Source organism: Bombina bombina, chromosome 11 (assembly GCF_027579735.1).
Source record: "Bombina bombina isolate aBomBom1 chromosome 11, aBomBom1.pri, whole genome shotgun sequence".
In the NCBI taxonomy this organism is placed as follows: domain Eukaryota; kingdom Metazoa; phylum Chordata; class Amphibia; order Anura; family Bombinatoridae; genus Bombina; species Bombina bombina.
This window is the reverse complement of record NC_069509.1, coordinates 111556597-111581675: the sequence shown is the minus strand read 5'-3', so window position 1 is coordinate 111581675 and position 25079 is coordinate 111556597.

Here is a 25079-nt window from a genome sequence, read left to right as displayed (position 1 = left end):
AACAGTTATTATTTAAACTGTTTATATAAAGTTCAGCTACTTGGCTATTGTTCACCCCTATTCTTTGTGAACACATAAGCGGTATTTATCCGCTGTCGTTATTATTTTGTCATAAGTTACTCCTATATCTCTTCCTTATTTATCTAGATTATGAAGACGGTTTATTAAGGTAAATAACTACAAGTGGACAGTAATATCAATTCCCCCCTCCTTTTTTTTTTTTCCCCTACCCCCCCCCCCACCTCAGTTTTCCTCCCCTTCTCTCCTTCCCCTTTCTCTCCCTTCCCTCCCCCTCACCTCTCCCCCTTTCAGTTTTTTTATATTTATCCAGACCTATTTATTCTTAAAGATGTCAGGTCTAAAATTTCTCACCCATAATACACAGGGTCTGAATTCCCCGACTAAAAGAAGCCTTCTCCTTAACCAGCTCAGGCAAAACAAAATTGATGTGGCATTTATCCAGGAGACCCATTGGCAGCAACAGAGAGGTGAGACATTCAGATTCCGCAATTACACACATATTTATCAAGCCTCCCACCACGTTAAATCTAGAGGGGTAGCTATTCTGATTAGAGATTCGGTGGGTTTTGAAGAAATATATTGTGAACTGGACCCCCAGGCGCGGTATATTTTCCTAGTGTGTAAACTTAATAATGCTCTCTATACTTTGGTCAACATATACGCTCCCAATGTAAAGCAGACACAGTTCCTTAAAAAAATTCTCAGTCGAGTCTCAACTATAAGACAAGGAGAGCTCTGTGTAGGAGGAGACTTTAACCTCATGTGGGACCCCGAGTTAGATAGATTGGTGCCACCTACGCTTAAAAAAGATAGGTCCACACAATCTAAAGCAAATGCGTTCCGGAGGGTAATGATCCAATTTCAATTATATGATGCTTGGAGAGCGTATAATACATCCATGAGAGACTATACATTTTATTAGAGCCCTCATAGGTCTTTCTCCCGGTTAGACACTTTCTTTATCTCAGCCAAACTATTAGATAAAATTAAGGGATCCAAGATCCTTCCGATCTCTTGGTCTGACCACCACTCTGTAACACTAGAGATAGGTCCGATCATCCTAAACGAGGGATATAGATGGAGACTAGCGGATTGGTTGATTCAATCACCTTCTGATATACAAAATTGCAATCAGACCATAATAGAATTTTTGAAATTAAATGATGATGGCCAAACGAGTTCTCAGAACTTGTGGGCTACTCTCAAAGCATTCATGAGAGGCCATTACATTAAAATGGCAGCTAAGGCAAAAAGGAAAAGTGGGGGTACGTTAGCAGAATTGACCTGTAAGCTCAGGAATTGCCAACTTATGATATCTAATGCCTACTCAGCTGAGATTAATAGTCAGATTCAAACTCTAAAAACACAGATCAAACATTTAGAACTTCTTAGGGTCCAGAGGACTCTAGATAAGTTTAAGCAACAATTCTACTATTGTAACAACAAACCTACCACATTCCTAGCAAATAAACTACGTAATCGAACTGCCCAAAAACGTATAATGGCCATCGACAGGGGAAACGCTAAAGTCTCATCTCCAAAAGAAATAGGCCTTGCCTTTTATGAATTTTATAGTTCTTTATACAATATCCAGGTATCTCAGGACAACACAAGCCCATTGACAGATACCATAAGTTCTTTCTTAAAAAATTTAAAGCTCCCCACTCTATCAGATGACGCGGCAAACACCCTAAAAGGCCAAATAACGATTGAAGAAATTAAAATAGCAGTTAGACAGCTTAAGACAGGGAAAGCCCCTGGACCCGATGGATTTGCTGGAAAATTTTACAAAACCTTCTCTCATCTTGTCATTCCTATACTACATAGATTCTTTAATGAGATGATGGCACAGGGGACAGCAGCCTCAGAATTTCTAGAAGCAAACATAGTCACATTATTAAAACCAAACAAAGACCCTCTAGAATGTGGGAGTTATAGGCCCATATCATTGATAAATGTCGACACCAAATTATACTCCAAGATATTGGCTAATCGTTTGGCTAAGGTGGTACCGACACTGGTACACGGAGATCAGGTCGGTTTCATACCAGGTAGGGAGGGACCAGATAATACCAGAAGATTAGTTCATATAATGTCAGAGGCCAAGCGTAGGGGGATCCCCCTCCTCGCCCTGTCACTTGACGTGGAAAAGGCGTTTGACAGGGTGAGGTGGGACTACCTGTGGGAGACGCTGCAGAGTTTTGGTATTCCAGCTCAGTTTATTAGGGCAGTGGGGGCTTTGTATTCGCATCCTACAGCAGTAGTGAGAGGAGTAGGCTTTCAATCCAAACGATTTAGGGTATCTAACGGCACCAGGCAAGGATGCCCTTGCTATTCGCGCTAGCTATAGAGTCACTGGCTCAAGCTATTAGAAGAAATGATAAGATTGAAGGCATCACACTTCAAGACTCTACACATAAGATCGCGCTTTTCGCAGATGATGTCACTCTATTATTGACCTCACCCAAGACCTCCTTGCCCGCCCTCATGGAAGTCATTAAACAATTTGGATGCCTGAGTTTCTATAAGTTAAACTTATCTAAAACGGAAGCCCTTTCAATTGAGATCCCGGACTCAGTGGTTTCAGACATCAAACGTAGATATGACTTTAAATGGATGGAAAATAGCGTAAAACATTTGGGGGTATATCTGAGCCCTGATATAGCCACAATGATAGATAGAAATTTCACTGATAGAATACAGGAGTTTAAAAGGATTCTTGAATCATGGGATTACTCTGAGATTTCTTGGACGGGCAGGATTGCCTCTGTCAAAATGTCGTTTCTCCCGAAAATGACTTACCTTTTTAGATGTATCCCTATCCGAATACCCAGATCAATAATTAATAGATTACAAAGTATGATAACAACATATATTTGGAGGGGTAAAAAGCCGAGGATCGCAAGCCATATGTTACAAAAAACTGTCAGGCAAGGGGGTTTGTCAGTCCCATGTATCTTAGCGTATCATGATGCAGCTAGGTTATCTCATATAATGGGATGGAGTACTACAGACTCTAATCTCAGATGGCAAGAGGTTGAGAGCGACACCCTTCCAATAAATATGAAGCTTGCAGATCTGATCTGGATTCCCGCTCACTACCGAGACAAGCTCGGAATAACTCAGCCAATAATATTGGATGCCCTTAGGTTTTGGGATGCCAATAGACATAGACCGCATATAGCCCCACACCCATCCCCCATCCATTCTGTGGTGAGTGTAGCCTGGTGTCTCCAGGAAGTACATATGACTTTATGGCTAGAGTTTAGAAACATGCTGGCTGCAGATATAAGTGAAGGAATAGATCGTCCCTCTCTTGATTCATTCATGACAAAACATCATATCCCTAAGAAGTTCTATTTTGAGTCTCTTCGATTGCTCAGCTTTTTAAAAAGCTGGGGTTTACAAGCCCATAAGTGGAGGGAAAGAACCAAATGGGAGGTCTGTTGGACCTCCGATCACAAGCCTAGGGGCATGATGTCATTTCTTTATTCTCTATTAATGGGAGAACAGACGATAACGAAGACCCCGTCTCATTTGGCCTGGGAGAGAGACCTGTGCGAGTCCATAGACTTAGGGGATTTGCACAAAGAGATGATGTTTGCTAAGAAATATCTTCATTGTTCAACACTCTGGGAAGTCCATTATAAAATGGTTTGTAGGTGGCATTTAGTACCTAAGCGTCTACATCAGATCTACCCATCTGCTTCTCTGATGTGCTGGAGAAACTGCGGCCAGATAGGTACATGGTTGCATATATGGTGGGATTGCCCCCGCATTAGGTCCTTCTGGAGGACTTGTATGAAACTATTGAGAGATCTGCATTATACTCTCCCTCTCTCTCCTGCTCTTGGTTTGTTGCACTTGGGCTCCTCTAGAATATCTTTGCCGAGAAGGGTTTTCCTGATTTATTTTTTTACAACAGTCAAATTAATTATTGCCAGAAACTGGAAACAAACTTCACCTCCTTCTATCCAAAATGTTATAGAACAACTCACATATATGAAACAAATGGAAAAATATGTGTATAATGTAATAGGGAAGACGGACCTACACATTAAGGTATGGGAGGGATGGGTGGAATTGTATGGGGAATAATAAAGTGAAGACACGAGTGGTCGAACTTGGAGTGCTAGATCTGGCCTGTATTATTCCGAATCTACCTCCTTGACTTCCCCATCTATCCTCCTCCCTCCCCTATGCTCATCTTGCATCCCTATCTTTTCAACACCATTCCCCACTTTCCCACCCCCCCTTTTTTTTTTTTTTTTTCTCCTTTCCCATCTTATGACTCAGACATGGGCTCACTTGTAGAGTAAAATGGCATATCTTATAACCTGTTTACCTACCGTATCTACTACATAGGAGCAACATATTATGTTTTCCTATATTATGTATAGTTTTAGATAATAAATACACCTTTATATTATGTTTAGTCTATCACTCTATAGGATGTATAAGTTCTTCAGGATGTTTGAATTTCTGAAAGACTCTTTTTGTGTTATGACATAGGAAACGAAATAGAAAAGAGGTAAACCCAGAATGTAAATGTTGCACTTTGTGTCTACAGCCAATGTCTTATTAATACCATGTGTGTTATGTATTATAGTAAGTCATTGAATGTATACTGTTTGGTGTTTTGTATACTTGATATTACCTCAATAAAAAACTTTGATTATAAAAAAAAAAATATCATCTAAATAGATCACGATGCAAGTGTCTAATAGATCTCTGAATATGTCATTGATAAACCACTGGAAAGTGGCTGGGGCATTACATAGCCCAAAAGGCATTACAGTGTATTCGTACAGACCATATCTGGTAAGGAAAGCTGTTAACCACTCATCCCCGGGTCTTATTCTTATTAGATTATATGCTCCGCGTAAATCAAGCTTGGTGTATATAGTAGCATTTTAAATCTTTCAATAATTTCAGGGATAAGTGGCAAAGGATAGCGTTTTTTTACAGTTCTCTTGTTTAGCTCTCTGTAGTCTACTATGGGTCTTAATTAGTTATCCTTATTTCTTACAAAAAGATTCCTGCTCCAGCTGGAGAGGTAGAAGATCTTATGAATCCTTTACGCAGGTTCTCAATAATGTAAGATTTTAACTCATGTAGTTCTGGCTCAGAGAGAGAGGAGATATGACCGTAAGGTATATCTGATCCAGGTATTAACTCTAGCGGGCAGTCGTATACCCTATGGGGCGGCAGTGAATCTGCCTCTTTTTTATCAAAAACTTTGTGGAAATCTTGGTACTTAATGGGTATATTGAAATCTGATATAGATAGAAGTTGCATTATAGATTTGCAAGTGGTTTTACAGTATTCAGACTTGAAACTGATTTTATCAGACCATAATATTGTTGGTTGATGTTGTTGAAGCCATTGTAACCCCAAAACAATAGGGAATATTGGTGAGGTTATTACGTCAAATGTTATGTATTCTATATGGTTGTTTTGTGTAGTAACAAGTAAGGGAATTGTTTGGTGGGTAATGGGCCATGAGTCTAAGTTTTTCCCATCAATAAATCTCACTACAATCGGTTTAATTTTTCAACTATTGGTATTTTATTGACCTTAACAATGGTAACATCAATGTAACAAGGATAAGCCCCTGAGTCCACGGCTGCATCAAATTTGCTGCGATGATGATCCCACTGCAAATAAATTGGGATTAAAAATAGGTCTTTTGGCAGTTACTCAGAGACAAACACATGTTCTTATGATCTTTCTTACCCATTTTCTGTCTTTTCAGAATGGCACATTCAGGTACAAGATTCTCCTTGGATGCACAGTACATACACAGATTTTGATTGCGCCTTTGTAACTTTTCCTCTGGTGCGAGTGGACCTTTAATAACTCCAATTTCCATGGGCTTATTATTATTTTTGAGTTTGTGGTGTTGGGTTTTATTTACAGGGGTTTTAGGTGAATAGTCAGTTGCATACCTTTCTTGATTTCTTTCTCTAAGCCTTCTTTCTATCAATTTTGATAGATAGATAAATTAATGAGTGCATCTAATGTCTCTGGAATATCAATTCTTGCTGACTCATCTTTTATTCCTTCAGATAGTCCTAATTTAAATAGTTTTTTTTTAGTGACACCTCATTCCATAATAAATCCTTTTCGCCATATTTTAAAGTCTGCTTCATAACATACCACAGGGACAATACCTTAGATACCGGCATAACTGTACTAAACTAGAAACGTTTAAGTTAGAAGTTGGTGACTTAAAACAAAGATTTAAAGAAAGAGGATATTCCCAGAGTTGCTTAAAAAAAGGCCTATAATAAAGCAGGATATACACATAGGCAAGATATGCTATATAAACCCAAAATTGAACCGAGATATTAATTCATAAGATTCATTAGTACTTATATGGGCAAAGATTAGGACAATTTTATTTACATTTTCATATACTAACTCTGGATACTATCCATTGTGATTGATGTTGGTAATCCATGTAATTTTATGACATTCTGAACTAAAAGATTAACAGTTTCCATCGAAGTAGGAAGTTTATGGTACGGAATGAAATGTCCCATCTTTATGAAGAGATCAACAACTACCATGATAGTTTTTTTTCCATTAGATTTGGGTAATTCTACAATAAAATCAATTGCAATCTGTTTCCATGGCCTGCCTGGAATGGGGAGTGAAAGTAAAAATCCTGGAGGTGGTTTTCTATCAATTTTGCTAGTATTGCAAATCTCATAAATTTGTATATTTTTAGTGAAGTCTTTTTCCATATTGGGCCACCAATATGACCTTTTAATTAGTTTTAAAGTTCGGTAAATTCCTGGATGTCCAGCTAAGAGTGATTCATGGACATTATGAAGAATAGATAGACGAAGTTCTGATGGAATGTATATTTGATCTTTTAGCTAGTACAATCCATTGGAATGTTTGTTAACCTTAAATGCTTTCCTTTTTTTGTCACGTTCTTGCTCTTCTTTAATGAGATCTTGTACCTCCATTGTAAATCCTAAGAAATATTCCTTGGGTATTACAGTACTTTGTTTTGAAGTAATATTTGGTTTATCAGGCATTCTAGATAGTAGATCAGCCTTTGCATTTTATGTTGCTGGTCTGTAGGTAACTTGATATGAGAATCTTGAAAAGAACATACTCCATCTGACCTGCCTTGCTGTTAAGGTACGGTTAGTTTTGAGGTATTGCAGATTTCTGTGATCTGTATAAATCAGGATGGGTATTTTAGTTCCTTCTAAAAGTTGTGTCCAGTGTTTGAGAGAATCTTTTATTGCTAGGAGTTCCTTTTCACCCACATGATAGATTATCTCAGGTTGTGTTAGGACTCTTGAGTAAAAATCTACTGGATGTAAGGGTGTCTTTAAACTTTTTCTTTGGGAAAGTATAGCCCCTATTGCCATAGCTAGAAGCATCTACTTCCAAAACATAGGGTTAGGGAATTTCAAAATAGGCGCTGTAGTAAAATGTCTTTTCAAAAGGGAGAAAGTCTCATCAGCTATTTGTGACCACGAGGATGTTGAATGTTGTTTGGTTAATTCTGTTAAAGGTTTTGTGATTGCAGCAAATTTTTTAATACATTTTCTATTGAAATTTGCGAATCCCAAAAACTTTTGTACCCGTTTCTTGGTTCTTGGGACCGGCCAATTTAATATATCTTTAATTTTGTAATTTTCCATTTGTATGCCTTCAGGGGTTATGTGATAACCTAAAAAGGTTATATGTGTAGTATGAAAAATACATTTTTCTGGTTTTGCATACAAATTGTGTGCTTTTAGTCTGGAGAGTACAGTTCAAATTTTTTTTATGTGTTCTTCAATTTTGGATGAATAGATCAAAATATCATCTAAATAGATCATGAAGCAAGTGTCTAATAGATCTCTGAATATGTCATTGATAAACCACTGGAAAATGGCTGGGACATTACATAGCCCAAAAGGCATTACAGTGTATTCGTACAGACCATATCTGGTACGGAAAGCTGTTAACCACTCATCCCCGGGTCTTATTCTTATTAGATTATATGCTCTGTGTAAATCAAGCTTGGTGTATACAGTAGTGTTTTTTAATATTTCAATAATTTCAGGAGATAAGTGGCAAAGCATAGCATTTTTTCTTACTGTTCTCTTGTTTAGCTCTCTGTAGTCTACTATGGATCTTAATGAGTTATCCTTATTTCTTACAAAAAAGATTCCTGCTCCAGCTGGAGAGGTAGAAGATCTTATGAATCCTTAACGTAGGTTCTCATTAATGTAAGATTTTAACTCATGTAGTTCTGGCTCAGAGAGAGGGAAGATATGACCATAAGGTATATCTGATCCAGGTATTAACTCTATCTGGCAGTCGTATACCCTATGGGGCGGCAACGATTCTGCCTCCTTTTTATCAAAAACTTTGTGGAAATCTTGGTACTCAATGGGTATATTGAAATCTGATATAGATAAAAGTGGCGTTATAGGTTTGCAAGTGGTTTTACAGTATTCAGACTTGAAACTGATTTTGTTATCAGACCATATTGTTGGTTGATGTTGTTGAAGCCATTGTAACCCCAAAACAATAGGGAATATCGGTGAAGGTATTACATCAAACGTTATGTATTCTATATGGTTGTTTTGTATACTAACAAGTAAGGCAATTGTTTGGTGGTTAATGGGCCCTGAGTCTAAGTTTTTCCCATCAATAAATCTCACTACAACCAGTTTAGTTTTTTCAACTATTGGTATTTTATTGATCTTAACAATGGTAACATCAATGTAACAAGGATAAGCCCCTGAGTCCATGACTGCATCAAATTTGCTGCGATGATGATCCCACGGCAAAGAAATTGGGAGTAAAAAATAGGTCTTTTGAGAGTTACTCAGAGACAAACAAATGTTGTTATGATCTTTCTTACCCATTTTCAGGGCTCCCCCCCCCCCTTTGACATGTGCAATTTTCGACCAAGTGACTAAAACATATATGCACTTTATTCTTAAGTGTCTATTTAAACTTGGCAATGTTGTAAAGGTAGTAACATACAAACACACAGACACACTCATACACTGAAACACACACACACACACTCACATATAAGAATTCACATATAGACACTCTAGCAGACAAGCAAAGAAACACACTCAGACACAAACACCCAAAAAGACACTCAGCACTTGTTTACATTGACCTGACAAGTAATGAGGTAGACTACAATTTTGTAAAAAAATATTTAGAAAACAAAATATGGAGTTCTGATTATCTTTTTGTAAAGGAAGATGCCAACTAAATGATGACAACAGCATTCCGTGGCTGAAAGGAAGGGCCCTGAACTGCTTAAACAATAATTTAAAGGTTAAATGGTGGATTAGGTGATTTACGGAAAGGTCTCATTAGTCTTAAAGTCTGTAGAAAGATGTGAATAATCAGCAGTAAGGTGAAAATGTCCTAAAAAGGAACAGACAATAGACACACACACACAAACTCAAATTTGCACATACACCCAAGGAAAAACTGACAGAGACAGCCTCAGAAAACACACAAAGACATACACACAGAGAGACAGCCACAGAAAACACACAAAGACATACACACACAGAGAGACAACCACATAAAGCACAGAAAGACATACATACACACACCCTCACTGAGACATCCACAGAAAACACACAAAGACATACACACCCTCACGGAGACATCCACAGAAAACACACACACACTCACAGAGACATCCACAGAAACACAGACATACATACATACACACACACACCCTCACAGAGACATCCACAGAAAACACAGACATACACACCCACCCTCACAGAGGCATCCAGAGAAAATACACAAACATACACACACCCTCATAGAGACACCCATAGAAAAAGCTCAAAGACATATGCACACACCCTCACAGATATCCACAGAAAATGCACAAAAAATACACAACCAACCTCACAGAGAGACACAAAGAAAAAAATAGATACACACTTATAGAGGCCTATTTAAGAAAGGTCTTGCGGACCTGATCCGACAGTGCGGATCAGGTCCGCAAAACCTTGCTGAATGCGGAGAGCAATATGCTCTCCATATTCAGCATTGCACCAGCAGCTCTTGTGAGCTGCTGGTGTAACGCCGCCCCCTGCAGATTCGCGGCCAATCGGCCACCAGCAGGGGGGTGTCAATCAACTCGATCATATTCGATCGGGTTGAATTGTGGCAATTCCTTTCCACCTGCTCTGAGCAGGTGGACAGGGTCATGGAGCAGCGGTCTTTAGACCGCTGCTCCATAACTTGTGTTTCTGGCGAGTCTGAAGACTCGCCAGAAACACGGGCCGTCAAGCTCCGTTTGGAGCTTGATAGATAGGCCCCATAGAGACACAAACCAAAGCACAAAGACATAAACACAGACACCCACAGAAACAGGAGGAAACATTTATGCACATTGCATCCCCTAAATCAAGAGTGTGTGACATGCATGATAAAAAAAATGCAGAAATTAAGAGATCACTTTTTAAAGAATCATATTTGTAAATTTACAAACAAAAATAATTCTGTGAATTCAAAATTGTACATTAATGATCTGGGTAGATGGCTAGATGAAGAAAAGTACTTTTAAAAGGTTGACATATGTTTGTTTGTTTTTTCCCCATTTTCCCCAACCAAGAGCACCCCTTCAAATATAGTGTACAAATGTTCCCATCTGTCAGCTGTGCTTATGGATTTTGAAAATGCCGTACTCTATATGGTCTTGGTGGAACCATAAACTGTAATACTCATACCATTAGATCTGGTTAAATGCAGGATTTAGGCTTGTTGGTATGTATTTCAAAATTAAGTCAGCTGTAGTGTAAACTGAACAGTTTTAAGTTAACCTGTCTCATTTCAAACACTGAGCAATCTTAGTCTGAGAGTATAACATTTTATGCAGATGTAAAAATCTTAGATAACATGCCTCCTTGCATCTAGAAAGTCCTTGCATAAATGGGCAGTAAACTGGAATGTAATATATATATATATATATATATATATATATATATATATATATATATATATAAATGCATATCTGCCAAAAGGGCACCTACCATTTGTGTATTGAGGAGGAAACATGTCTGCATGGTTTTAAATATAGAATTTCTACAGCATAGTAAAATAATCATAAATGCACTGCTGCTAAAAAAGATGTGTTTTTATGGACCCCTGGCCCCACCATACAACTACTACCACACTGAAGTTACAATCCGAAATTGCACAAAGAAATAAAAAACATTTGCTAAGTAAGTTTTACCTCCTCTGCAAATGAAAGTGATCTTCCGTCTGACCCAGGCACACATCAAACGGGTGACCACGCCATCCAGGACTCCACACCAATGTAGAAAAAAAAGAGGCAGATGGCAGCACTCCAGAATAAAAGATGTATATTTATTTACATCTACTCCAAACAAACATAGAACAATGACGTTTCGGGTGTTATCCCTTAATCATGATTAAGGGATCATGATTAAGAGATTACACCCGAAATTTCGTTGTTCTATGTTTGTTTGGAGTAGATGTAAATAAATATACATCTTTTATTCTAGAGTGCTGCCATCTGCCTCTTTTTTCTACATAGTGGTTTAGTGTATCCTCTCAAACGCTAATACTTTACTCCTTTTAATAAAATGTCTCATACTCAATTAGCACTCTGCTGTAGTACCCACTGGTGGCTGCCAAAATTTAAAAAAAAAAGTTGTTTTTTTTTAATTCTTGCCTCATGGGGCCCCCCTGTCCCATTGGGCCCCTAACAGGAGTCACCCCTGTCACCCCCTGATGGCGGCCCTGCTTAACTGTTCTACTTTCTGTGATAAAGCCACAACATGGTTGGAGATTTCCACTGGAACTATTTTATTTTGATGGCTTGGTATTCTGTAACAAAACAACTATAAAGAGTTCCTATTAGAAAAAAGTTTTTGAGTTTTTGAACAGTAGTTTTAGATCACAACTGCAGAACTCTTGTTTAGTATGGTTGTGTTGCACTAATGGGAAGTAAATATCTCTTTCCTTTAGAGTATTAAATCCCATTGGTTGCATTTATTATATGTCTGAATGTTTTAATAAACTTCCTAATGTTTAGTAGGGTTTTGGAATACCCCTATTAGTAAGTACTAACATTGACAATACATGATTCAGTGAACGTTATCATGTGCACGGGAGTATGTATATATATATATATATATATATGAAAAAGTATGGTAATCAGAATATGGACTTTCACAATTACAACTGTATCCTTGCTGGCATTAGTAAAAACGATATAAATAAGAGGATGAAAGCATACCGTTTCAGTTGACAGGATTTGGTAACAGCGTGTCTCTGGAGAGGTAGGATATGGCAGCTGAGAAGCGAGCCCCTGTTTGTAGCTGACAGGCAATGAAGCAGAGCGATCCCAGCTGCGGTAACGTCACCAACATGGAGGACGCGGCAGCAACCAGTCACAGAGATGAGTAGCTTGAGGAATCCCATGATGAGAATGAGAAACAATCCTAAACCAGGAGCCGAAAGACAATACCAAGTGTTATGCTGGTAGTGCTGCTGCCTTTTAAACAGATGTAAGGAACAGCTCTTAAAGTGAAAGCCATGAAAAGGACGTTACAGCAACAAACATGAACTAAAATTTAGGGGACTCCAAAAAATAGACCTAAAAGAAAGAGGGGGTAATCTTGATAAAATGTTTCTACAACAAGAGTGCAAATGGATTTATAATTTAAAAGCCTTATCCCCTTTAGGAATGAATGAAGAAATCAATGTTGCATGTTTTTTTGGGAGATTACAATATAAATTGGTAACTTCGTTCTCATAGCAGTCCTTTGATTCTGCTTCCACTCTCCATTGGGTAATTCCTTCTCTCTGAGGGTTAGTTTCATGCCAAAATCCCCCAATTAACATTTAATTTTCAAACAATTAGTTTAAATTATTGCTTCCATGGGGGTATGAGTGAGTACCTAACCTGTAGCTGTGAAATTGTTGTTCAACTAATACACACAGCCATGATTGCCCGGAGCTCCTTGCTGAGCATTTTTTAAATAGTAAAGGGCCAATGCTGAATTTACACAGTCAGTTCCCTGACACACTCCACAACCAACCTTCTAATTATTACCTCATACTTTCTGCCTCCCCAGACTCATTTTTTTCTATTACAGTGCTTCTGTTTTGGGAACTGTTTTCATAGACTGATGTCTCCTGTGCAGTAACAGGATTCTGAGACTTTATTTAGTTATAGGATTCTACTTTTAGATTCCTTTTTTTATATTTTTTATGAGAGTTCTCTTTTCCCATCAGTGCACTATGGTTTAATGTGGGGTTATATATCTTTAGGTATAGTCTCTTTCCTGACTGTTATTTAATAAATGCAATTTTGTTTCACATTTTTCTATATTTTCTGTGATTGATATGATAGGTAATTATATCTGTGTCATTTGCTTTTTTCTCTAGGAGGTTAAATTCACTTATTACCTACTGGGATTAGTGAATGCTGGATAGGATAGTCTTTTTCTACATGTAATTTTATATATATATATATATATACATATATATATATATATATGTGTGTGTGTACATATATATTTATATGTGTATATATGTATTTACAGACATTGTGCATCTCATCTGACATGTTTTGTAACCTTCACTTTAAAGAACAATAATTTAAAAAAGTGTAAAAAAATCTCGAACGTTATTGCATCCAGAGCAGTAATGCACTACTGGGACCTTGCAGAACACATCTAACAAGCTACTGACAAAAGGCACATTTGTGTAGCCATCAATCAGCTGATAGCTCCAAGTAATGCATTGTGAATGTATTATTTCATTTGTGGATGTTCATTTGGCACTGAAGTTAATTTTATGCTGTATGTTATATTTGTTACCCTATAGCTGACAGTAGACATGTGAATTTGTTTTGTTACGAATGCCAATTCGTTAACAAAACAAGGATATTCCTTATCATTTTTACAAAACGAATATCTGAACAAAATGCACCATACAATTTAAATAAAAATGTATAAATACTAAGGAAATAAATCAGTTTTCATGCATTTCCTATAAATTACCTTAGGGGTTAAAAATACTTACCACTAACATGCTGGGTAGTCGCGCTAATCCTGACACTTCTTCACAGAGCCCCGCCTTACTAATAGAAAGCTTAATGCACGCTAAACCTCCTATTAGCGAGGCACTGGGCTCTGAGCAGAAGGGTCGGGATCAGCATGGCTCCACAGAGTGCTACACTTATGTTTAATGGGACAGTCAACACCAGAAATTTTATTGTTTAAAAAGAAAGATAATCCCTTTATTACCTATTCCCCAGTTTTGCACAATCAACACTGTTAAAGAAATACACTTTTTACCTCTGTGATTACCTTGTATCTATGCTTCTGCAAACTGCCCCCTTATTTCAATTCTTTTTACAGACTTGCATTTTAGCCAATCAGTGCTCACTCCAGGGAAACTTCACGTGCATGAGCTCAATATTATCTATATGAAACATTTATCATGTATAACCGCAGTTTATCAAGAGTTTACTACATCGGATTGCTGACAAGTTGTGACTGAGGCTCTTACACACAGAGATTACGCTCATCTCTCTGGGCTTACTAATACTAACAGACAGTAGACAGTAGTGACACAGACCTATGCGTCAGCTATTTCACAGTATATGGATGAACACGTATAAGTGGTTAGTAAGAGGCACGGGTGGTATTACTGTCTACTGTCTGTAAGTATTAGTAAGCCCAGAGAGATGAGCGTAATCTCTGTGTGTAAGAGCCTCAGTCACAACTTGTCAGCAATCCGATGTAGTAAACTCTTGATAAACTGCGGTTATACATGATAAATGAACAAGTCACAGGGCTGTGTATAAACAGTGCCTGGCTACCTATGTCTGATCACCTACTCCGCTGGTATCCGGTGTATCAGAGCGTAGCCCGGGCAACACAGCCAAACAGCTTAAACGTCAAGCTGTCTCCACTCACTCCAAGGATGATTATGCACAAACGTGTGCCCCAGCGTTGTCTCCACAGAGGATTATGCACAAACGTGTGCTCTGGCGTTATACTGTTCAGTGGGGAGATGGAAATCTGTGTACCGATGCTACTGACGGCCAATCAAAACAAGCAACAGAGTGCATACCTGCTACATTGACAAAGCAGGCTGGAAGTCAGGCAGCTCTGTGTTATGCTTGTTACGCTTGTCACGCTCTTCACGTTCACGCTGTTCTGCTTCTGTGGACAGTGCACATCCTTTTATGTGCACTGCTCCACCAAAGAAGCGCGCTGCCGATGTGCACCACTTCCGGTTGCGGCTGCGCAGTGAATGAAAAATGCATATACGTATATGCATTTTTCATTCGCAAGTTACAAACACGTGACAAAGAGGACAGGGAAAGCGGCCAAAAATGTAAAAGAATAATTAGAGGGGAAAACATGACATAAAAATGATAAGGTACTGTAAGAGACATGTAATATTGCACAAGGAATATTTTTATAATTGTTCTGTATAGTGTTGACTGGTCCTTTAAAGTAGTCTTGCTGGATAAAATGGTATTTAGGCCTGGGGATCTAAAGCTCTAGGCCCTGATGAGATGATCTAAGACAGGGGTGTCCAAACTTTGCTCTCCAGAGGTTTTGGAACTACATTTCCGATGATGCTCAGCCAGCATTTTATCTAGCTGAGCATCATGGGAAATGTAGTTCCAAAACCTCTGGAGAGCAAAGTTTGGACACCCCTGATCTAAGACATCTCATCAGTATGGTGAGGTCTCTCTACAGAGTCCCGCCGTTGTCATAAGGCAAAAAATATAATAAATCACTACCTTGCTGTAATATACTGTGGTCACAAAGTAGTACATTGTGAGAATGACGTATTAAAGTGTCTCCACAACTTAACTATTTTATCCATATGGAGCTTGAAGGCCTGTGTTTCTGGCGAGCCTTCATTTATGACCGCTGCTCCATAACCTGTCTGCCTGCTCTGAGGCGGCGGACAGAAATCAACCCGATTGAATACGATCGGGCTGATTGACATCCCCTGCTAGCGGCCGATTGGACGCGAATCTGCAGAACTGCTGTTGCAATGATAAATGCTGACAGCGTATGCTGTCGGCATTTATCGATGTGCAGCGGACATGATATGCCACATTGTATCATGTCCGTCCTCACTATCATAAATAGACCCCATTGTGTGCATAAATTAAAAAATTTTTGCGTATAGAGGCCTATTTATTATATGTCTGTCGGACAGGTCTATCAGGTCCGACAGACATTGCTGAATGCGGAGAGCAATACGCTCTCCGTATTCAGCATTGCACCAGCAGCTCTTGTGAGCTGTTGGTGCAACACCGCCCCCTGCAGACTCGCGGCCGCTAGCAGGGGGTGTCAATCAACCCGATCGTACTCGATCGGGTTGAATTCCCGGCGATTCCTGTCCGCCTCATCAGAGGTGATTCCTGTCCGTTTCATCAGAGGTGATTCCTGTCCGCTTCATCAGAGGTGATTCCTATCCGCCTCATCAGAGGTGATTCCTGTCCGTTTCATCAGAGGTGATTCCTGTCCGCTTCATCAGAGGTGATTCCTGTCCGCCTCATCAGAGGTGATTCCTGTCCGCTTCATCAGAGGTGATTCCTGTCCGCCTCATCAGAGGTGATTCCTGTCCGCTTCATCAGAGGTGATTCCTGTCCGCCTCATCAGAGATGATTCCTGTCCGCCTCATCAGAGGTGATTCCTGTCCGCCTCATCAGAGGTGATTCCTGTCCGCTTCATCAGAGGTGATTCCTGTCCACTTCATCAGAGGTGATTCCTGTCCGCCTCATCAGAGTTGATTCCTGTCCGCTTCATCAGAGGTGATTCCTGTCCGCCTCATCAGAGGTGATTCCTGTCCGCTTCATCAGAGGTGATTCCTGTCCGCCTCATCAGAGGTGATTCCTGTCCGCTTCATCAGAGGTGATTCCTGTCCGCTTCATCAGAGGTGATTCCTGTCCGCCTCATCAGAGGTGATTCCTGTCCGCTTCATCAGAGGTGATTCCTGTCCGCTTCATCAGAGGTGATTCCTGTCCGCTTCATAACTGGTGTTTCTGGAGAGCCTGCAGGCTCGCCAGAAACACAGGCCCTCAAGCTCCATCTGGAGCTTGATAAATGGGCCCCATTATGTAAATGTATAATGAGGGTGCCAGTCTCCTTCATCCTTTTTTGTGGTCCTTTCTTGATGGCGTCTGGTTTCCCTAGGGAAGATGTTTTTTGTTTCGTTTTTTGTTTGTTTTTATTTTGCTGAATTTATTTTTTTTGTGTGCTTTTTGTTTTTTATTTATTTTTTTCTCCTTTTTTGGGGGGTGATTACATTTGCTGGTTTAGGTGCATTTTTGGTTGGTTGCTATAAGTATATTTTGTAATAATGATTTTCGTATTTTTCAAGATGTGTGTGCTGGATTTCTCATTATAATTCAGATAGCACATGCAATTTGAAACAACTTTCTAATTTACTTCTATTATCAATTCACCTAGATTACGCGTTATGCATGCTATAGGGAAATTAACGAACGCAACAAAAATTGCATTATTTAACCCCCTATAGCGCAGCCATTACAAGTTTTCAAACAGCAGGCTTGTGCGTGTGATATGGCTGCGTTGACCTCCATATTGCACACAATCCAAGCGCTGTTTTGACGTGCTTGTGCACGCTTCCCCCATAGTCATCAATGGGGAGAGCAGGCTAAAAAAAAGCCTAACACCTGCAATCGCGGAATGAAAAGCTCCGTAACCCAGCCTCATTAATGTCTATGGGGAAAAATAAAATTATGTTTAAACCTAACACCCTAACTTAAACTCCTAAACACCCCTAATCTGCTGCCCCCAACATCGCCACCACCTACATAATGTTATTAACCCCTAATCTGCTGCTCCCGATATCGCTGTCACCTAAATAACGCTATTAATCCCAAATCTGATGCCCCCAACATTGCCGCTACTATACTAAAGTTATTAACCCCAATTTCCCTGCACCCCAACATCACCCACACTATAATAAATCTATTAATCCCTATTCCGCCGCTCCCCGACATCGCTGCCACTAAATAAAGTTATTGACCCCTAAAACTCTGGCCTCCCGGCCTCCCACATCACTGCCATTTAATAAACCTATTAACCACCAGCCCCCCACATTGCAACAACCTAAATTAAACTATATGTTAACCCCTAAACCTAACCCTAACACCTCCTAACTTTAATATAATTAAAATAGAGCTAAATTAAACTTACAATTATTAACTAAATAATTCCAATTTAAAATGAAATACTTACCTGTGAAATAAAACCTAAGCTAGCTACAATATAACTAATAGTTATATTGTAGCTAGCTTAGGTTTTATTTTTATTTCACATGTAAATTTGTATTTGTTTTAACTAGGTAGACTAGTTAGTAAATAGTTATTAACTATTTAATAACTACCTAGTTAAAATAAATACAAATTTACCTGTGAAATAAAACCTTACCTGCCTTCCACTAAAACCTAACATTACAAAAAATAAAAAAAACTACCATTACAAAAAATAACAAACAAAATTATCCAAAAATAATAAAACTTATTCCTATTCTAATACCCTTTTTTAAAAAAAAACACCCCAAAATAAAAAAGCCTAATCTAGAATAAACTACCAAGGGCCTTTTGTGGGCCCTTAAAAGGGCCTTTTGTAGGGCATTGCCCGAAAAGTTAACAGCTCTTTTGCTACAAAACAAACACCCCCTAACGGTATACAAACCCCCAAACCCACAAAATAAAAATAAAGTAAAACCTAATCTACCCATTGCCCTGAAAGGGGCATTTGTATGGGCATTGCCCTAAAAAAGGTCATTTAGCTCTTTTTCCTGCCCTTAAAAGGGCATTCAGCTCTTTTATGAAATGCCCAAGCCCTAATCTAAAAATAAAAACCCACCCCAAAACGAAAAAAAATACATTACACAAAATAACAAATTATCAAAAATATTATACATTATTCGTATTCTAATACCCATTAAAAAAAACTCACTCCAAAATAAAAATCCTAATCTAAAATAATCTACCAATAGCCCTTAAAAGGCCCTTTTGTAGGGCATTGCCCTAAGTTAAACAGCTCTTTTACATGAAAAAAAAATACAAAGACCCACTAACATTACAAACCCCCACCCTCCCAAACGTACAAAATAAAAAAAAAATCTAAAAAAACCTAAGATAACCATTTTCCTGAAAAGGACATTTGTATGGACATTGCACTTAAAGGGGCATTTAGCTCTTTTACTTTGCCCTGAACAGGGCATTTAGCTCTCTTACCAAAAGCCCAAACCCTAAACTTAAAAAAAACAACAAAAAACCTTAAAAAACATATCACTAACCCCCGAAGATCAACTTACAGTTTTTGAAGTCCTGCTTGAACGATCTTCATCCAGGCGGCAAAGTCCTCATCCAGGCGGCGAGAAGTCTTCATCCAAGCGGCCTCTACTATCTTCATCCAGGCAGCGAAATCCTCATCCAGGCGGTAAGAAGTCTTCATCCAGACGGCATCTTCTATCTTCCACCCGGCGGCGCAGGTCCATCCTGAAGACATCCGGCGCGGAGCATCCTCTTCATACGGTCGCCACTGTACACTGAATCTTCAATGCAAGGTACGCGATTCAAGATGGTGTCCCTTGCATTCCTATTGGCTTTTTTGATTTTGGAAATTCAAATCAGCCAATAGGATGAGAGCTACTGAAATCCTATTGGCTGTTCAAATCAGCCAATAGGATGAGAGCTACTGAAATTCTATTGGCTGATTTGAACAGCCAATAGAATTTCAGAAGCTCTCATCCTATTTATCACATTGAGTAAATATACCTGCTTAAAGAAGCAAAAAATAAAAAAGTATTGGTAATTGGTTTATGGACAGATATAAGATAAAGATCTTATATCTGTCCATAAACCAATTACCAATACTTGGAGAGAACAATGGAAAATTATTATTTTTTTTACCTTATCTCTTCTATAACCCACTGGGAGTGTAATTTCTTCTTCTGGCTGTTTTTACATAACTTGTCTTGAGGCCAACATTTTTCAGGATGGGTGGGGATAAATAAACCAATGCAAATGCCAATATAAGGGTAATGGAAATACTTGTAAACAATTTAATACAGCAAGTAAAGTGGATCATTGGGAACAAATTAAATGTGGGCGGATGGCAGATTAGGGGTTAATAATATTTAAATAGTGTTTGCAATGTGGGAGTGCAGCGTTTTAGGGGTTAATAACTTTATTATAGTGGTAACGATGTCGGGGAGAGGCAAAATAGGGGTTAATAAATTTTATTAGTGCCGGCGATGTTGGGAGTGGCAGATTAGGGGTTAATAACTTTTAATATAGTATTTGCGATGCGGGAGGGCCTCAGTTTGGGGGTTAATAGGTAGTTTATGTGTGTTTAGTATACTTTGTAGCAGTTTAGTTATGAGTTTTACGTAACAGTTTTGTAGCGTAAAACTCATAACTACTGCTTTTAGATTGAGAAATGGATCTTGTCGGTAGAGGCTGCAACGCAAGCGTTTTAGCCTCACTGAAAAACTCGTAATGGCTGCGCTATGGAAGTCCCATGAAAAAACTACATTTTTTTGAGTGCGAGACTGACTTTGCGTAATACAATTCGATAACTCTAATAATCAAAGATCATTTGAAAATTCTAAAATTCTAAAGGATCTATACCTACTAGAAATAGATATCAGATATATTGAAGGCTATCAATCCGATACCTACTATAGTCAGGGTGCCAGACCTCAATACAATAGTTCTTTTCCCAATGAAAATAAGAAGTGGAATAATAGAGAACAACACAATATCACTAATCAACACCAGCATTTTTTAGACTCAAGAGAGATTGGGGGACACGATCAAATGCTACCCAGCCTCCAACAGACAAGAATAAGAAGGGAGTCCCATATAAATGCACACATGACACCTCACAAAAGAAAAAGAAGTAACAAGGAGCTAGAGGAGGACAAATTATTTAGAGAATACGATCCAAGAAGACTGCCCTAATCAAAAACAAAGATAATGTATATTATCTTACTACTAAGAAAATGAATAGCCAAGAAATACATCTCTTGGCAAAAGGACTTAATTTTGCACCTTAAAAAGCTCCAAATAAATTTGAGACCTATATCAATTTACAAAAGTATATAAGGAAAATGACCCTCAAGAGATATTTTATTAATCAACATCCATGCACACTATGATCACCACAGAGAGAATCTGCTTTAGATCATAATGGCGATACGGTTCTACAAATACTTGAATCTCTCAATGACGAGGATTCATCACAGATTTATCATACTACCATAGTTGAATCTCAGTCAAATGTTAGCACTTATGAATACATAGCGGAGCCAAATATGGTACACACCCATTTAAAAAAATCATATGGTAAATGGGTTAATAAGTTCAATGATAATTTGACTATATTTGAGAGAAATACACTATTGGCTCTCAAAAATAATACCGATATAATTATCAAACCAGCCAATAAGGGCAGTGGAATAGTTGTCCAGGATAAATCAGACTACCTTAAGGAAGCCTTTAGGATATTGAATGAGGCTAATACATATAAGAAGCTCACCTTTGATCCAACTAGTAAATTTATTAAAGAACTCTATACCATCTTAAATGTAGCAAAATTAGATAATGTTCTCACAAATGATGAGTTTAATTTTTTGCTGGAAAGAAATCCTTCTACACCGATATTTTACCATCTCCCTAAAGTTCATAAGACTTTGGTTGACTCTCCTGGGAGACTGATAATTTCAGGGATAGGGTCTCTTACCAGTAATTTATCTACTTACATTGATCATTTTTTATAGCCCATAGTGAAAAATACTAAATCTTTTTTGAAGGATACAACACAAACTATCAAGGACTTTGAAGGGATGAAATGGGAACAAGACTTCCTTTGGATTACGTGTAATGTTACAGCTCTGTACACGTGTATCCCACACGATTTGGGCATTAAAGCCATAGAGGACAGTATGGCAAACAGCCAACTTCAACCACACAAATCCATTTAATCCTTACAGGTATTGATTTTCTTTTAAAACACAATTATTTTCAGTTTGATTCTCAGTTTTATCTACAGTTAAAGGGAACTGCAATAGGGACCACTTTTGCCCCATCAAATGCAAACTTATTTATGAACAATTTTGAAAATAAATACATCTGGTTTAATAATCCTTATAGCAATCATCTTATCAGCTATTTCAGATACATAGATGATATTATTATTATCTGAAAGGGTCAGGAAGAACAGGTTAACAACTTTATTGAATGTATTAACAGCAATAATATGAATCTGAAATTCACAAGTAATATCAAAAAAGATCATATTGAATTTCTTGACCTTCTTCTCTTTTTGGATAAGGATAATGAAATTGCCGTTAAGAACTATAGGAAGCCAACTGATAAAAATGGGTTTCTCAGTGCCAGGAGTGGCCATCTTACCATATGGAAAAAAAATATTCCTCTCAGACAATACCAGAGGATACATAGAAATTGTACACATATCGCAGACTGCCATAAAGAATCTACCATCTTAGATAAGAGATTTAAAGAAAAAGGATATGATACTGCCTTATACACAAAGTTAAAGAAAGAGTATCCGGAATGAATAGAGAGGACATGCTAAACCCTAAAGATAGAAATCAAGAAAGGTTAGCTAAGAAACATGATTTCAGGTTCATTACTACTTATAGTCATGGGAGTAGGGAAATTCAAAACAAACTCAAGAAACACTGGAACATTTTAACCTGTGATCCAGTACTAGGTAGTATCCTCCCCGAGAGGCCTCTGATTACTTTTAGAAAGAACCAGAATCTAAAAAATATGTTATAGCACCAATTCTCCAAAAACTGAGAATTCCCATTGGCTAAGTAGAGGCAATGGGACATGGCCATGTGAAAGCAGCAACTGTGCAGTCACATTATCAAGGGTGATACATTTAATAATATAGATAATACCAAAGTATACAAAGTTAAGCATAAATATTCATACAAATCTATGTTTGTAGTTTATCTTATAATCTGTAGTTGTAATTGCTTCTACATAGGGAGAACTAAAAGGTTAATAAAAACTAGGGGGCCTATTTATTATGTGTCTGTCTAACATGATCCAATCAGCGGACCATGTCCGACAGACATCGCTGAATGCTGAAAGCAATACACTCTCCGCATTCAGCATTGCACCAGCAGCTCTTGTGAACTGCTGGTGCAACGCCGCCCCCTGCAGATTCGCGGCCAATCGGCCGCTAGCAGGTGGTGTCAATCAACCAAATTGTATTCGATCGGTTGATTTCCCGTGATGCCTGTCCGCCTCCTCAGAGCAGGCGGACAGGTTATGGAGCAGCGGTCTTTAGACCGCTGCTTCATAACTGGTGTTTCTGGCGAGTCTGAAAGCTCGCCAGAAACACGGGCCCTCAAGTTCCATATGGAGCTTGATAAATGGGCCCCTAGGTTTAATGTACACTGTTGCAACATTAAAAATAAAATTGAGACTCACAGTATTCCTGACCATTTTAGACATTTTTACAATGCTAATGCTAAAGGGATTAGAATCATGGTCATAGACTGGATTCCACCTAACAGTTCCAAGAATAGACTAAGAAGTTTGCAACAATGTGAGACTCTAAACACAATTAATCAGGAAGGTCTCAATATAAAAGATCTAGACTTCTAGGCTTTTAATTATGTAGGGGTTTTGTGAGATTTTTAAAGTATTTTTTCACTTCAATATATTTTTTACATGTATGCGTATTATATACATTTTCCCAATGAGAGGTCTTCTGCTGTTTTGCTCCTGAATACAAATACTAGGATGTGGGCATTCTTTCACCTTAGTTAGACGTAACACTGTGGGTTAATTTTCAATATGTTGCTTCCTTCTTATTGGGAATATTGAATAGTGGAAATAGACATACTCAAAATCTACTAGTAATATAGGTCCCTGTAGCCGTTCAGTTGTATCACCTCTTTTAGATGTATTATTGCTACTTGATAATTATTTCATTAGAGATATAAAGTCTATACCAAAAGCGGTGACAGCTTTTTGCTGTTTTGGGTTATTCAAATCAAATAAGATTAAGTTAAATTGTTCCGACAATGTATGTTCTAATCTCAATCTTTTCTTCTACCCTATGTTTTACTGTTTGTGAATCAAACACAAGATAATTAGTCATATAGGTAATTTTAACTTTTTTGAATGATAACCAGATATGGCGTTTATCAGATTGTTCCCTTTCATCCTCACACCGATATCCATTTTTACATGTTAGCATGGTTTTTGACACATATTGCTTATTAGTCACTTATATGCTTTTTCTTGATTTTTTGTCATTATAACTGTTTAGTAGTTAGGTATGTGCTTCTTCTAGCTGTCATTGTTATTTTAATTTGTACCGTAACATTAATATGTCATTGGCAGTTAGCAGCCAATCACATGTTTAGCCAATTAAACTCTGCCACGTATCAGATTTTTTATAGCTCGCTTAGTTTAAAGGAAGTTAGCAATTACTCAACTCACCACCTCTTGACAAAGTCGGATCGGATCCCGACAAAACGCGTAGAGGAGTTTGGCTTGTAACACAACTTCTCCTGACGCTGGCATCTTTGAGCATCTGGCGTTCCGGTTGCACTCTTGACTAAAGGAAGGATCAAGTGGCATTTACCAACACTCATTTGGCCTGCCTAAGGAGACCTTGTGGTGACATTTACGATATTCACTATATGTTTGATTGCTTCTTATATTGTGTACGTTTGTTTTTACTTGCGCTTGTGCTATTTGTATTAAATACTTTTACTCTTAGAGTGGTTTGTGCTCTGTTTTTCTCTGTTTGTGTTAGATACAAGGTAATCACAGAGGTAAAAAGTATATTTCTATAACAGTGTTGGTTATGCAAAACTGGAGAATGGTAAATAAAGGAAGGGGGAAAACACAGCTAGTTCAATCTTTAAAATAATCAGCTATAATTGCTTCTAGCTTGTCTGGGTGTGAGTATTCATTAATCCTTAAAAGGACACTGAACCTCAATGTTTTC